This window comes from Diabrotica virgifera, chromosome 8, assembly GCF_917563875.1.
Source record: "Diabrotica virgifera virgifera chromosome 8, PGI_DIABVI_V3a".
NCBI classification, from domain to species: Eukaryota; Metazoa; Arthropoda; class Insecta; order Coleoptera; family Chrysomelidae; genus Diabrotica; species Diabrotica virgifera.
The window spans coordinates 125,862,830-125,873,237 of NC_065450.1; the positions used below are offsets into that span (position 1 = coordinate 125,862,830).

The 10,408-nt window shown below is 36.2% G+C and overlaps 1 pseudogene; it reads left to right on the forward strand.

Annotated features, from left to right (window-relative positions):
* Nucleotides 1-606: 606 nt before the first annotated feature.
* Nucleotides 607-2,419, forward strand: LOC126890020 (SCAN domain-containing protein 3-like; annotated as a pseudogene).
* The last annotated feature ends 7,989 nt before the right edge of the window (nt 2,420-10,408 follow it).

Consider the following 10,408-nt stretch of genomic DNA (forward strand, 5'->3'; position numbering starts at 1 on the left):
CAGTGCATTTATTAGAAATATATTTTATTGTAATACATATTTGTCACAAAGGTAAGTATCTACGTGGCATTTATATCACTTACTATAATTCTTTATTATTTTTCCCTATCGTAATTTACGAGGTATTTGTAAAAATGTAATAAATCTAAATTCGTTTCCTTATATGTATAGTTATTGTAAAATATTCAAAAAGTACCAACTTGCACAAACTGGATCAAAGTAAAAAGTTAATTAGGACTTACCTACACTGAAAGAAGAATTGGGAAAAAAGTACAAAAAATCTTAATAAAATTTACTATACTGAATAGTAATCTGATCAGACTGCCAAAAATAAACTATTTACTGAATATAAAGTTATTTTTATAATATGTGTACAGTATGGTAATTTTTAATAAGTTGTTGTGTAATTTTTCCTCAAATTCTTCTCTCAGTGTATATTTATTTACTTGTGGCATGTTTTAAATTTCTCGACTACTTGCTTGGATATTCCGCCACTCTGAAATATTGATTTTGCTAACTAAAAAAATATTTAAAAGTTTATTATTTAAAATTATCAAAGCGGTGGCTACAGCATATTTATTTTTACAGATGTCCGATCCAAAGAAAAAGTGCAGACAATACAATGTAGAATATTTGAAGTATGGTTTTATTCAGTTGCCTTCTAATAAGGCATTACCAATGTGTTTAATTTGCCAGAGAGTTTTCTCAAATGAAGCCATGAAACCTTCACGATTACAAGAACATTTGACCAAAATACATCCCGACAGAAAAGACAGAAATTTATCATATTTTGAAATGCTCAAAAAACAACATTTCAAACGTCCAACTTTAGCTAGTATCTTTTCAGCAGCATCAAAGCAAGACGATGATGGGCTACGTGCTTCTTATAACATTTCCTTACTTATAGCTAAATCAGGAAAACCCCATACTATTGGCGAAGAATTAATACTGCCAGCTGTAAGTGAAGTTTTGCGGACTGTACTGCACCAGCCGGCATCTGATATTATTAAAAAAATTCATTCCATTAAGCAATAATACGGTACAGAGACGAATTGACACAATGTCTGAGGATGTGGAGCGTTCTCTAACTGATTATTTAAAGACTACTGAGTTTTCTTTACAGCTTGATGAATCAACTCTGCCAAACAATGAGTCTTTACTTCTTGCGTACGTTCGCTTCATAAAAAGTGAAAAAATCTGTCAAGAACTGTTATTTGTAAGAACACTGGAAACAGATACTAAAGGCAAATCGATATTTGATGTTCTGGAACACTATTTTACAGATAAAGGTATACCTCTGGAAAATGCCATAACTGTTGCTACAGATGGTGCTCCGGCAATGGTTGGACGACACCGCGGACTGATAGCATATTTGAAAAAAGCGGTACCAAATATACTCGCCGTGCATTGTGTAATTCACAGACAGCATTTAGTTGCAAAAAATCTTAGTGATCGCCTTCATTGTTCACTACAATATGTAATTACTGCAGTTAACAAGATCAGAAGCAGTGCTCTCAATGATAGATTGTTTAGAAAACTGTGTGATGAAAACGACGAGAATTTTAATCGTTTATTGTTGCACACAGAAGTTCGATGGCTTTCGAAGGGTACCTGTCTAAAAAGATTTTATGATCTCTTTGACTCAGTTTTAGAGTTTTTTGAAAGCAAAGATGATTCTTTGAGAGACAATTTATTAAAATTTAAGAGCGATATTGCTTATTTAACTGATTTATACGATAAATTTAATGAAACAAACCTACAGCTACAAGGTGATAATTTGAATTTGATCAAAGCAAAAGGAACTATTTCCTCGTTCGTGTTAAAACTTAATTTGTATAGGCAAAATTTGGGTCGAAGACAATTTCATCAGTTTCAAAATCTTTCCTCTGTGGACACAAATGATGAAGACATTCTGGTATATTGCCAGCACTTGGAAGCACTTCAAGAAGATTTTAGGAATAGATTTCAGGATATCCTTGGTCTGATTATTCCAGATTGGGTGCTAGAACCGTTCTCAAGTTTAGAAACAGCAGAATTATCACTACAGGAGGAATTGATAGAATTGTCAACAAATGAAGAGTTAAAAGTGAAATTTAAAAATGGATATCAAGAATTTTGGCTGCAATGTCAAATTTCAGTATTATATCCAGCTTTATGGGCTGCATCAAAGAAGTTTTTCATTGCCTTTCCTTCATCGTATTTAGCCGAAAGAGGATTTACCATTTTTTTTTTAATTTGTTGTTGCTTGGATTAGTTAAGGGGCCGTCCAATCATATTTAAGGTAGCCTTTGACCCAAAAAAGGTAAAACAATTGTGAATGAAAGTGCGTTACTAATTTTAAGAATGGAAGAGTTTTTTAAGGGGGGCGTTAAGTATTTTGTTTTTGGAAAAATGGGCGGTAGGCCGAAAAAGGTTGGGAACCACTGGGTTAGATAAATAAACAAAGACAAAAATTAAATTTTTAAATACATTTGTAATAGAATTCTTATATGTGAACAACCATATTGTCATCGAGAAAGCTCAGTTGCCTCAATTATCTCAATATAATACAATGTATGTATTTATGTATCTATCTAAATCTATATATTGTATGTTCCCTATGTCCAGCTGAATGATTTACGTACTGTATACGTGGAATATCATATAATTTGTCATATTATGTATCTTTTTTATGTATTGTACCCTCGGAGATCGCTGGCAAAATTTACACTGAAAATAACAAAATCCAGTTTGGCAACACTGTGTGAATGTTGATAGTAACATATCCCTTTTAAGAAAAACAGAACTGTAATTTAGTCCAGACAAATTAATATATTTTCTGCCAGCAAAAATGAGATTTTTCAACCAAATACTGTTTCAAATATGATGTGCAAAATAATTTTTAATTGGGTTCTGCTAATGAGTTTGCTTTTTTGTCATTAAAGTAGAAAAAAATTTAAATTTCACTCATTAAATCGTTATCGTCCAGTTATCGTCTTAATTGTTTTAACTTTTAATAACCGTCGACTAATTCTGAATGATTGAGTTGTTAAAACATTTTATCTGTAGCGGCTTCTGGAATGCCTTAAAACTATTGAATTTCATTCGACCATACCTACAAATTTTGCATTATTGTGAAAAAATATTTGGACATATAATTTTCTTTTTTATTCGAGCAAATTGCATTTCGATAAATTTTCATGTCTAGCAATTCATTTTCCAGCAGTTGATTTTGAGTAATTGATTTTTAGCAATTGCGTTCAAGCAACTGATCTAGAATCAAAATTATGACAGATTATCTAATTATGACACACTAAGGTGCAACGAAGTTCACCGGGTCAGCTAGTTTTTGATAAATACAGTTAGTCCATTGAAATGTTACATTTAGGGTTGCGTTTCTTAGAGGAGTCAATTTTATTTTTTTAATGTGTAGGGGGAGTCTGTAGAAGCTTAAGTTTAAGTTTTTGGGGTCGTCGCCCGTGTCCCCCGGCCGCCATCTTGGAAAAGGGGGTGCAAAGGGCTTTCGTGCCGTATCTCGTAAACTAGAAACCCTACAGAAAATTTAATTACACAGTAAATGTTGAAAATTAAATTTCCTATAATTTTATATCTATTACATTTTATCGTCAAGTGACCAACAAAAAAGTTATAAACAAAAATAAGAGAAAATTTTGTAACAAGTTTCCTATTGGAGATTATAACTTTTTTTCCTTTCATTTTACAATAAAATGATATCAAAGCAATTTTTTAGAGGGTTTTTCAACTGACAATTTCCAGTATAAAGTTGCTTAATATTATTTATTTGTCTAGGTTTCACAGCTCTCCAAACTTAAACAGATTCTCGAATGCTCATATGGATACAATAAAAGCAAAACCTTGAGCTTACTTTTCTATCTATTTTTTATTCATACAATTTATTATAATCTTAATATTCCTATGCTATTTTTAAACTATTTTTGCACCTTTTCCATTGGCATTATTCACATAGGATGGAATGAGAAAAGGTACCAAATCATCTTTGTTTAATGCCTTTACACCAATAGAACGACCCTATAATAACAGCCATAGAAGAAACTTTGTTATCGATGGTGGTTTTCTGATACATAAAGTGGGTTGGGATAGAAATTCCTCTTTTAACAACATTCTCGATAAGTATGTTCGGTATGTGCAATAACATTATATATATTGTCTACAAGTATAGTATTTGATGGCTATTCCGAAAATCCTGATATTATCGCAGGAACAAAGTCATGGGAGCGCTTGCGTCGCACTAAAAAGCACCAAGCGACAGAGGTACAGTTTGATAAGAGCACCCTACCAACATTATCGCAAGAAAAATTTCTTGGTAATGAAACGAACAAAGCTAACTTCATACGCCTTCTGAAGATTGCTCTATCAGAGATGTGGTTTTAGTGTCGACCAGGCTGAATGTGATGCTGATGCTGTCATCGTCCGTTGTACGCTTGCTGCATCAAAGTCATATGATTCGGTGACATTCATATGAGAACACATCGACATCCTTGTCGTGCTCACGGCAATAGGAAGAAACCAATCTAATGTATTTTTTTAAGCCTGCAGAAGGGCGAATGACGACGTAATTGCAGAGAATTTGCTGTTTGTTCATGCCCTCTCAGGATGCGTCAGCACTGAATAACATGAGCAAAGTAAAATTCATAAAAGATTTGCAGAAGCATCCTGAGTTAGCTAGTGGAACAACATTATTTATAAGTGAGAAAGTCGAGCCATCTTTACTTAGTGTTGTTGGCGAACGTTTTTTCGTCTATTTATATGGCGGAAATAAAGACGATTCTCTGGACACCCTGAGATACAAACGATTTGCTAAGACAGTGACAAAAAATTCATTTAATCGCTCCTCACTTCCTCTAACATCAGACGCAGTCCGTTTTCACAGTCTCCGAGTATATCACCAGATTCAGTCATGGCTCGGTAAATATTGTGATCCCAAAAGATTGGGGCTGGAAAAGGCATGGAAAATATTGGATACCAATCCAAACTTTCAAGCCTTCAGCACCCCCCCCCCCCCCCATCTTATGAAATTATTAATCTTTTGCAGGTGCAAAGGAAACTGTGGAAGTGGATGCGGTTGCCGAAAAGCAGCCCCCAAATTTTCACAAGTGTGCCTCCACTGTGGTGGTGAAAGCTGCAGCAACATCGTGGACATTTTAACATTAATAATTGAAGAAAATGAATTGGATGACGAATTACCGACAATGACGCCACCGCTAACTGCTATTATATCACAAAAACTCACCTCGGATACTGATTCAGATCTTAACTCGCAGCCTTTTTTTTTGGGAGGTGAGAATCTTCAAAAGACCGTCTGGGAAGGTGTCCCAGGTGTGTCGGATTCGATCCGTCACGCTTCACCGTGCCGAACCGCCTACCGACTAAACTCACCTCCTCTTCCTCCAGCCGACAGGTCTGGAACCGCTCTTGGCGAGCATGTCTGACCCGTCGACCTTACTCATAACTCCCCCGGGCACCCTCTGCGTGCACTCCGTAGATTAAGCGGCCACCCAGCCGCCCCGTCCCGCACACACCCCGCACAAAGACCGGTCGGTGAAGACAACCGTCCCGTGCAGCCCATGTGCGGGTGGGGCGACCGGGGTGTCCCCAATCCAACATGAACTAGCAAAAGGATACCAGTCGACAGTTACGAGCAACTCCAAACATTCGTGCTTTCATCAATTCGCACTCACACTCATACCCATTCATTCTACAGTTAAAAGGAAGCAGTCAGTGAGGTTGGGTGTAAAAATCCTCCCCCACTACCTGATACAAAACAAAAAACAGACTAAAAAAACAAGACAAAACAGAAAATAAACAAAACAATATAAAGGCGGTCAGCATGGGTCAGATGTAAAATGTCCTCCCCCTGCTGACTACCGCTTACAACACGTAACACATTTGAGTAATAAAATTGATTTAAAATGACAAATATTGTATAAATAAGATTGAAGAAGTAAATAAGGAGATAAAACAAGATAAAATAAATAAATAAGTAAAACTAGTTAAAATAAGACAGACAGCGCAGGTTGGATGTAAAGGATCCTCCCCCCACTGGCTGCCATCTGCGACACAAAAATAAAAACATTAAAAAATAAATAAATAGACGGTCATCCCGCTTGCAGTCGCCTCTCTTTCTCCTCTTTGGGCTTCATTGTCTTCGTGACAAAAGCAATGATCAGGTCAAAGTCACTCTTGCTATTGATAGCTTTATCAATTAGCTCGTGAGGCTCGCCTAGAGGGGATCCCAGTCCCAGCTGCAGCTCGGTACGTCCCGCCTGGTATGCAGGGCACACGAAGACGACATGCTGCGCGTCATCCACTACCCCACACTCAGGGCATAGATCGTCCACGGTTTTCCCTATACGATGAGTAAACTTCCTGAACGATCCATGTCCCGTCAAAAATTGTGTGAAATAGTAGCTGACGCGCCGATGCCGGCACTCGTACCACCTCACCACATCTGGAATCAGGGATCTCGTCCAGGCCGCCTTCTCGACTTCGGCTGCCCATTCCCTCTGCCACATCTCTAGACTTCTTTTCCGTTCTTGTGGACCTGAACCTATTGCCCCGTTGCCCCTCTGGTACATTCGGACTCTTGCTCTGGCCAGGATGTGCACCGGTACAGACCCAGCCACCACCTGTAAGGCAATGGTTGATACGGTTCTGTACGCGCTGCACTCCCTGATCAGAGGTTTCCTTTGTGTCCTAAGAAGCACGTCTTTATACTTTTTCATTCGAAGGACCTCGTGCCACACTGGGGCTCCGTATAAAACTATGGATAAGATGGATTGTGCCATCACTATTCTCTTCTGGGATCCATGACCCCCTATATTTGGCATAAATTTATTTAGTATAGAGGTCCTTTCTTCTGCCTTCCGACATGCTTCTTGTACGTGTTGTCCGAATTTAAGCTTGTCGTCGAAAATAATTTCGAGGTACTTAACCGTCTTTTGAGGTCTTATTACTGAGCCTTTATAGCCAAATATTATGTCATCTCTCTTTCTTGGTCCCCTCAAGATAATGGATTCTGTCTTCTCTACTGCTAACTTTAGATCATTTCTCTCTATCCAATCTGCGGTCTTCTGTATTGCTTCGTTTACTTTTTGTATTATTCCCCTATTCATGTCGTCTTCGACCAGGTCGTCGGCGTATGCAATCGCTCTCACTCCTCTCTACCTGTTTACTTCTAGTACCCCGTTGTATAGTATATTCCAAAGTAAGGGTCCCAGGACTGACCCCTGGGGTACACCCGCGGTCATTTCTTTCTTATTTTTCTTCGATATGCATACGGTTCTTTCAGATAGGTAGTCCTTTATTATGTTGGACACATACTCTGGAGCCCCAAATTCGACTATTCGGTCTACTATGTGACCCCAGTTTGCTGAATTAAAAGCATTTTTTATGTCCAACAGAACAAGGACCACCCATCTTTTTTTTACTTGCTTTAGCCGCGTCCCTTATCCAGGTCGCGGCATCGACTGTCGATTTACCTTTTCGAAATCCATATTGTTGATTTGATAACACTCTCTGATCTTCCAACACGCCCTCCAGCCTCCTCTTGATAAGCCCTTCGTAGAACTTACCAAGGCAGTCCAGAAGGCATATTGGCCGATAAGAGGCTGCTGAATCGGCGGGTTTTCCAGGCTTTAGGAGTAAAACTAAGTTCGCTTCCTTTAAGTCCCTGGGAAACTCTTGCTTCTGCAGTCGGTCGTTGTATATTCTTCTGATCAAACCTGGTTTCTCCATTGCTATTATTTTTATTGCCTCTGGTGGCAGCCTGTCAGGGCCGGGAGCTTTCCATGTCTTTATCTCCTGACCAGCTGTTCTAACTTCCTCTTCCGGGAACTCCTCTACCATCGTTGGAAATATCTTGATGAAACTTTGATGATCCTTGGTAGGAAAGAGGAGCTCAGCTGATTCCATCCGCTGGTCTTCGTCGAGTCTATATGGGGCGATTATTTTCAGCGTCTTCATAGTGATCTTGTGCACATCGCCCCATATATCTTCGTCCAATGCTTTTATCAGGGTCTGCCACTTTTCTTTTTTCTCTTGTTTTATTTTTTTATTTAAAGTTTTCTTTAGATCTTTATATATTTCCTTGAGCTCGAGGCTGCCCTGGCTTCTCTAACTCGCAGCCTGGACCATGGAAAAAAATGAAAAAATATTAACTATGATAGACCTTTTTCAATATATAATAATAAATAATATTATTTTGTCTAGAACTGGAGATACCACAAAAAACGCGCCTCCAGACTCTACCTCATGGGTAGTGGGAAAAGGGTCAAAAATAGTTTAATCATAGCATAGGAAGATTAAGATAATAATAAATTGTATGAATAAAAAATAAGGCCTAATGTTTTGTTTTTATTGCATCCCTATGAGCATTCGAGAATCTGGTCAAGTTTGGAGCGCTGTAAAACCTAGATAAATCAATAAAATGAAACAATTTTATAGTGAAAATTGTTCGCTAAAAAAATCTCTACAAAATTGATATAATGTTATTTTGTTGTAAAATGAACTGAAAAAATGTTATAACCTCCAAAAGGAAACTTGTTAAAAAATTTTCACTTATTTTTGTTTATATCTATTTTGTTGGTCACTTGACGATAAAAAGTAATGTAAAGAAAATTGTATAAAATAAAATTTAATTTGCTACATTTTGTGTGTTATTAAATTTTCTGTAGGGTTGGTTTTTTAGGAGATATAGCGCGAAACCCCTTTGCACTTCTTTTCCAAGATGGCGGCCGGGGGACAACAGTGGTGACCCCAAAAACTTGAACTTAAGCTTTTACTGACCCCCTACATATTAAAAAAATAAAATTGACTCCTCTAACAAATGCAAGGTATGGCCTAAAAAATGTAACATTTCAATGGACTAAGTGATAAATTAAAATTTTAATTAAAAGCTCCCCTCCAATTGTTTATACTTCACTTGTTTTTTTAATAACGTCACAGGGATTAAACATTTTGAAATGCTGTTTCGATATTCGTGTTTCTGATAATTTTCCACACATTTAAAAGAAAAATAGTTTTTCTAGAACCATTTTTTACCGAGATATCTTTTACAAATTTGAAAATTCATAATTTGTTTATTTATCAATATTAACATTTAAAACTGCGTGAGTACATATATCAACTCTACTATGTAACATTGCCATTTATACATATTATAGTAAAAAAATTGGAGAATATTTTGAAAAGTAAGGATTTTCGTAGCAACCTTAAATAAAAATTTCCTCCACCATTTTGCCTGAAAAATGGTGGAGGAAATAGTTTGCAATATCTCCGATAATAATGGACCAATTCCAATGATTTTTTTAATTTGGGGTAGCATATAAAAATAATAATATCAGCATGATCCTATTTGCAATAAATATTCATTATTTTATTATAAACTGTGAAAAAAATCACTAAAATTGGTATTCATCATTGAGCCATTACACTGATTGCTGCGGAAGTAACGTTTATTTGAAGAAAAAATGTCAATAAAACCGATAAAAATGTTCTAACAAGAAGCATAAATTTAAATTCTTCATTTTTTGGTGAAAACTGTATCTTCGTTGATGTTATTTCATCGTGATCATCAACAAAAGATAATGTTAGCTATCTTACGTTTAATATTTCTGACTGATTGTAGATTTAATTGTAATAGCAACAGTCGTTCTATTGCAATTAAAATTCTACTCTTTCTCGTAATCAAATATTTAATTATTTTCTCTTCGAATATCAGAAGAACTTTTACGACATTTTAAATGTAAAGTGAAATAAACTGAGTTAAAAAAACATATTTGGATGTATTTTAATATTTATACAGTGAGCACGTAAAGGTTGGAACAAATTCATTTTTCGACCGAAACAGGTCGATTTTATGTTTAAATTATAATTTTTTGGCATATTTATAACACTAGTGACGTCATCCATCTGGGCGTGATGACATAATCGATGCTTTTTATAATAGGAGCAGGGATCGTGTCTTAGCTCATTTGAAAGGTTCTCTATTCAGTATTATAATCATTAGTATCACTACATATTTATATAGGGTGTCAAAAAAATGTTTTTTTAATTAAATTAATTTTCACAAGAAGGAGAATGCATGTAATTTATTTAATTCAAAATACACTTTAATGCTGTCAGGAAACAAAAAAAATGGGTATTTGAAAAATAAACACTGTTTTCGCTTAAACTAAATGTTCAAATTTAAACGAACCCCCTCTGTGGCTCAGTGGTAAGAGCGCCTACCTTTGGATCGAAAAGTCCGAATGGTCGTAAGTTCGAATCTCACCAGGGTCGGAAATTTTTCGTTTATTGTAAATTAATGAATGAAAATAGTTTTTCTACGGCCGTGCAAAAGGAGCCACTTTCATGTACGCATTTCGTTTCCGAAAGTTGCACTTTCCCG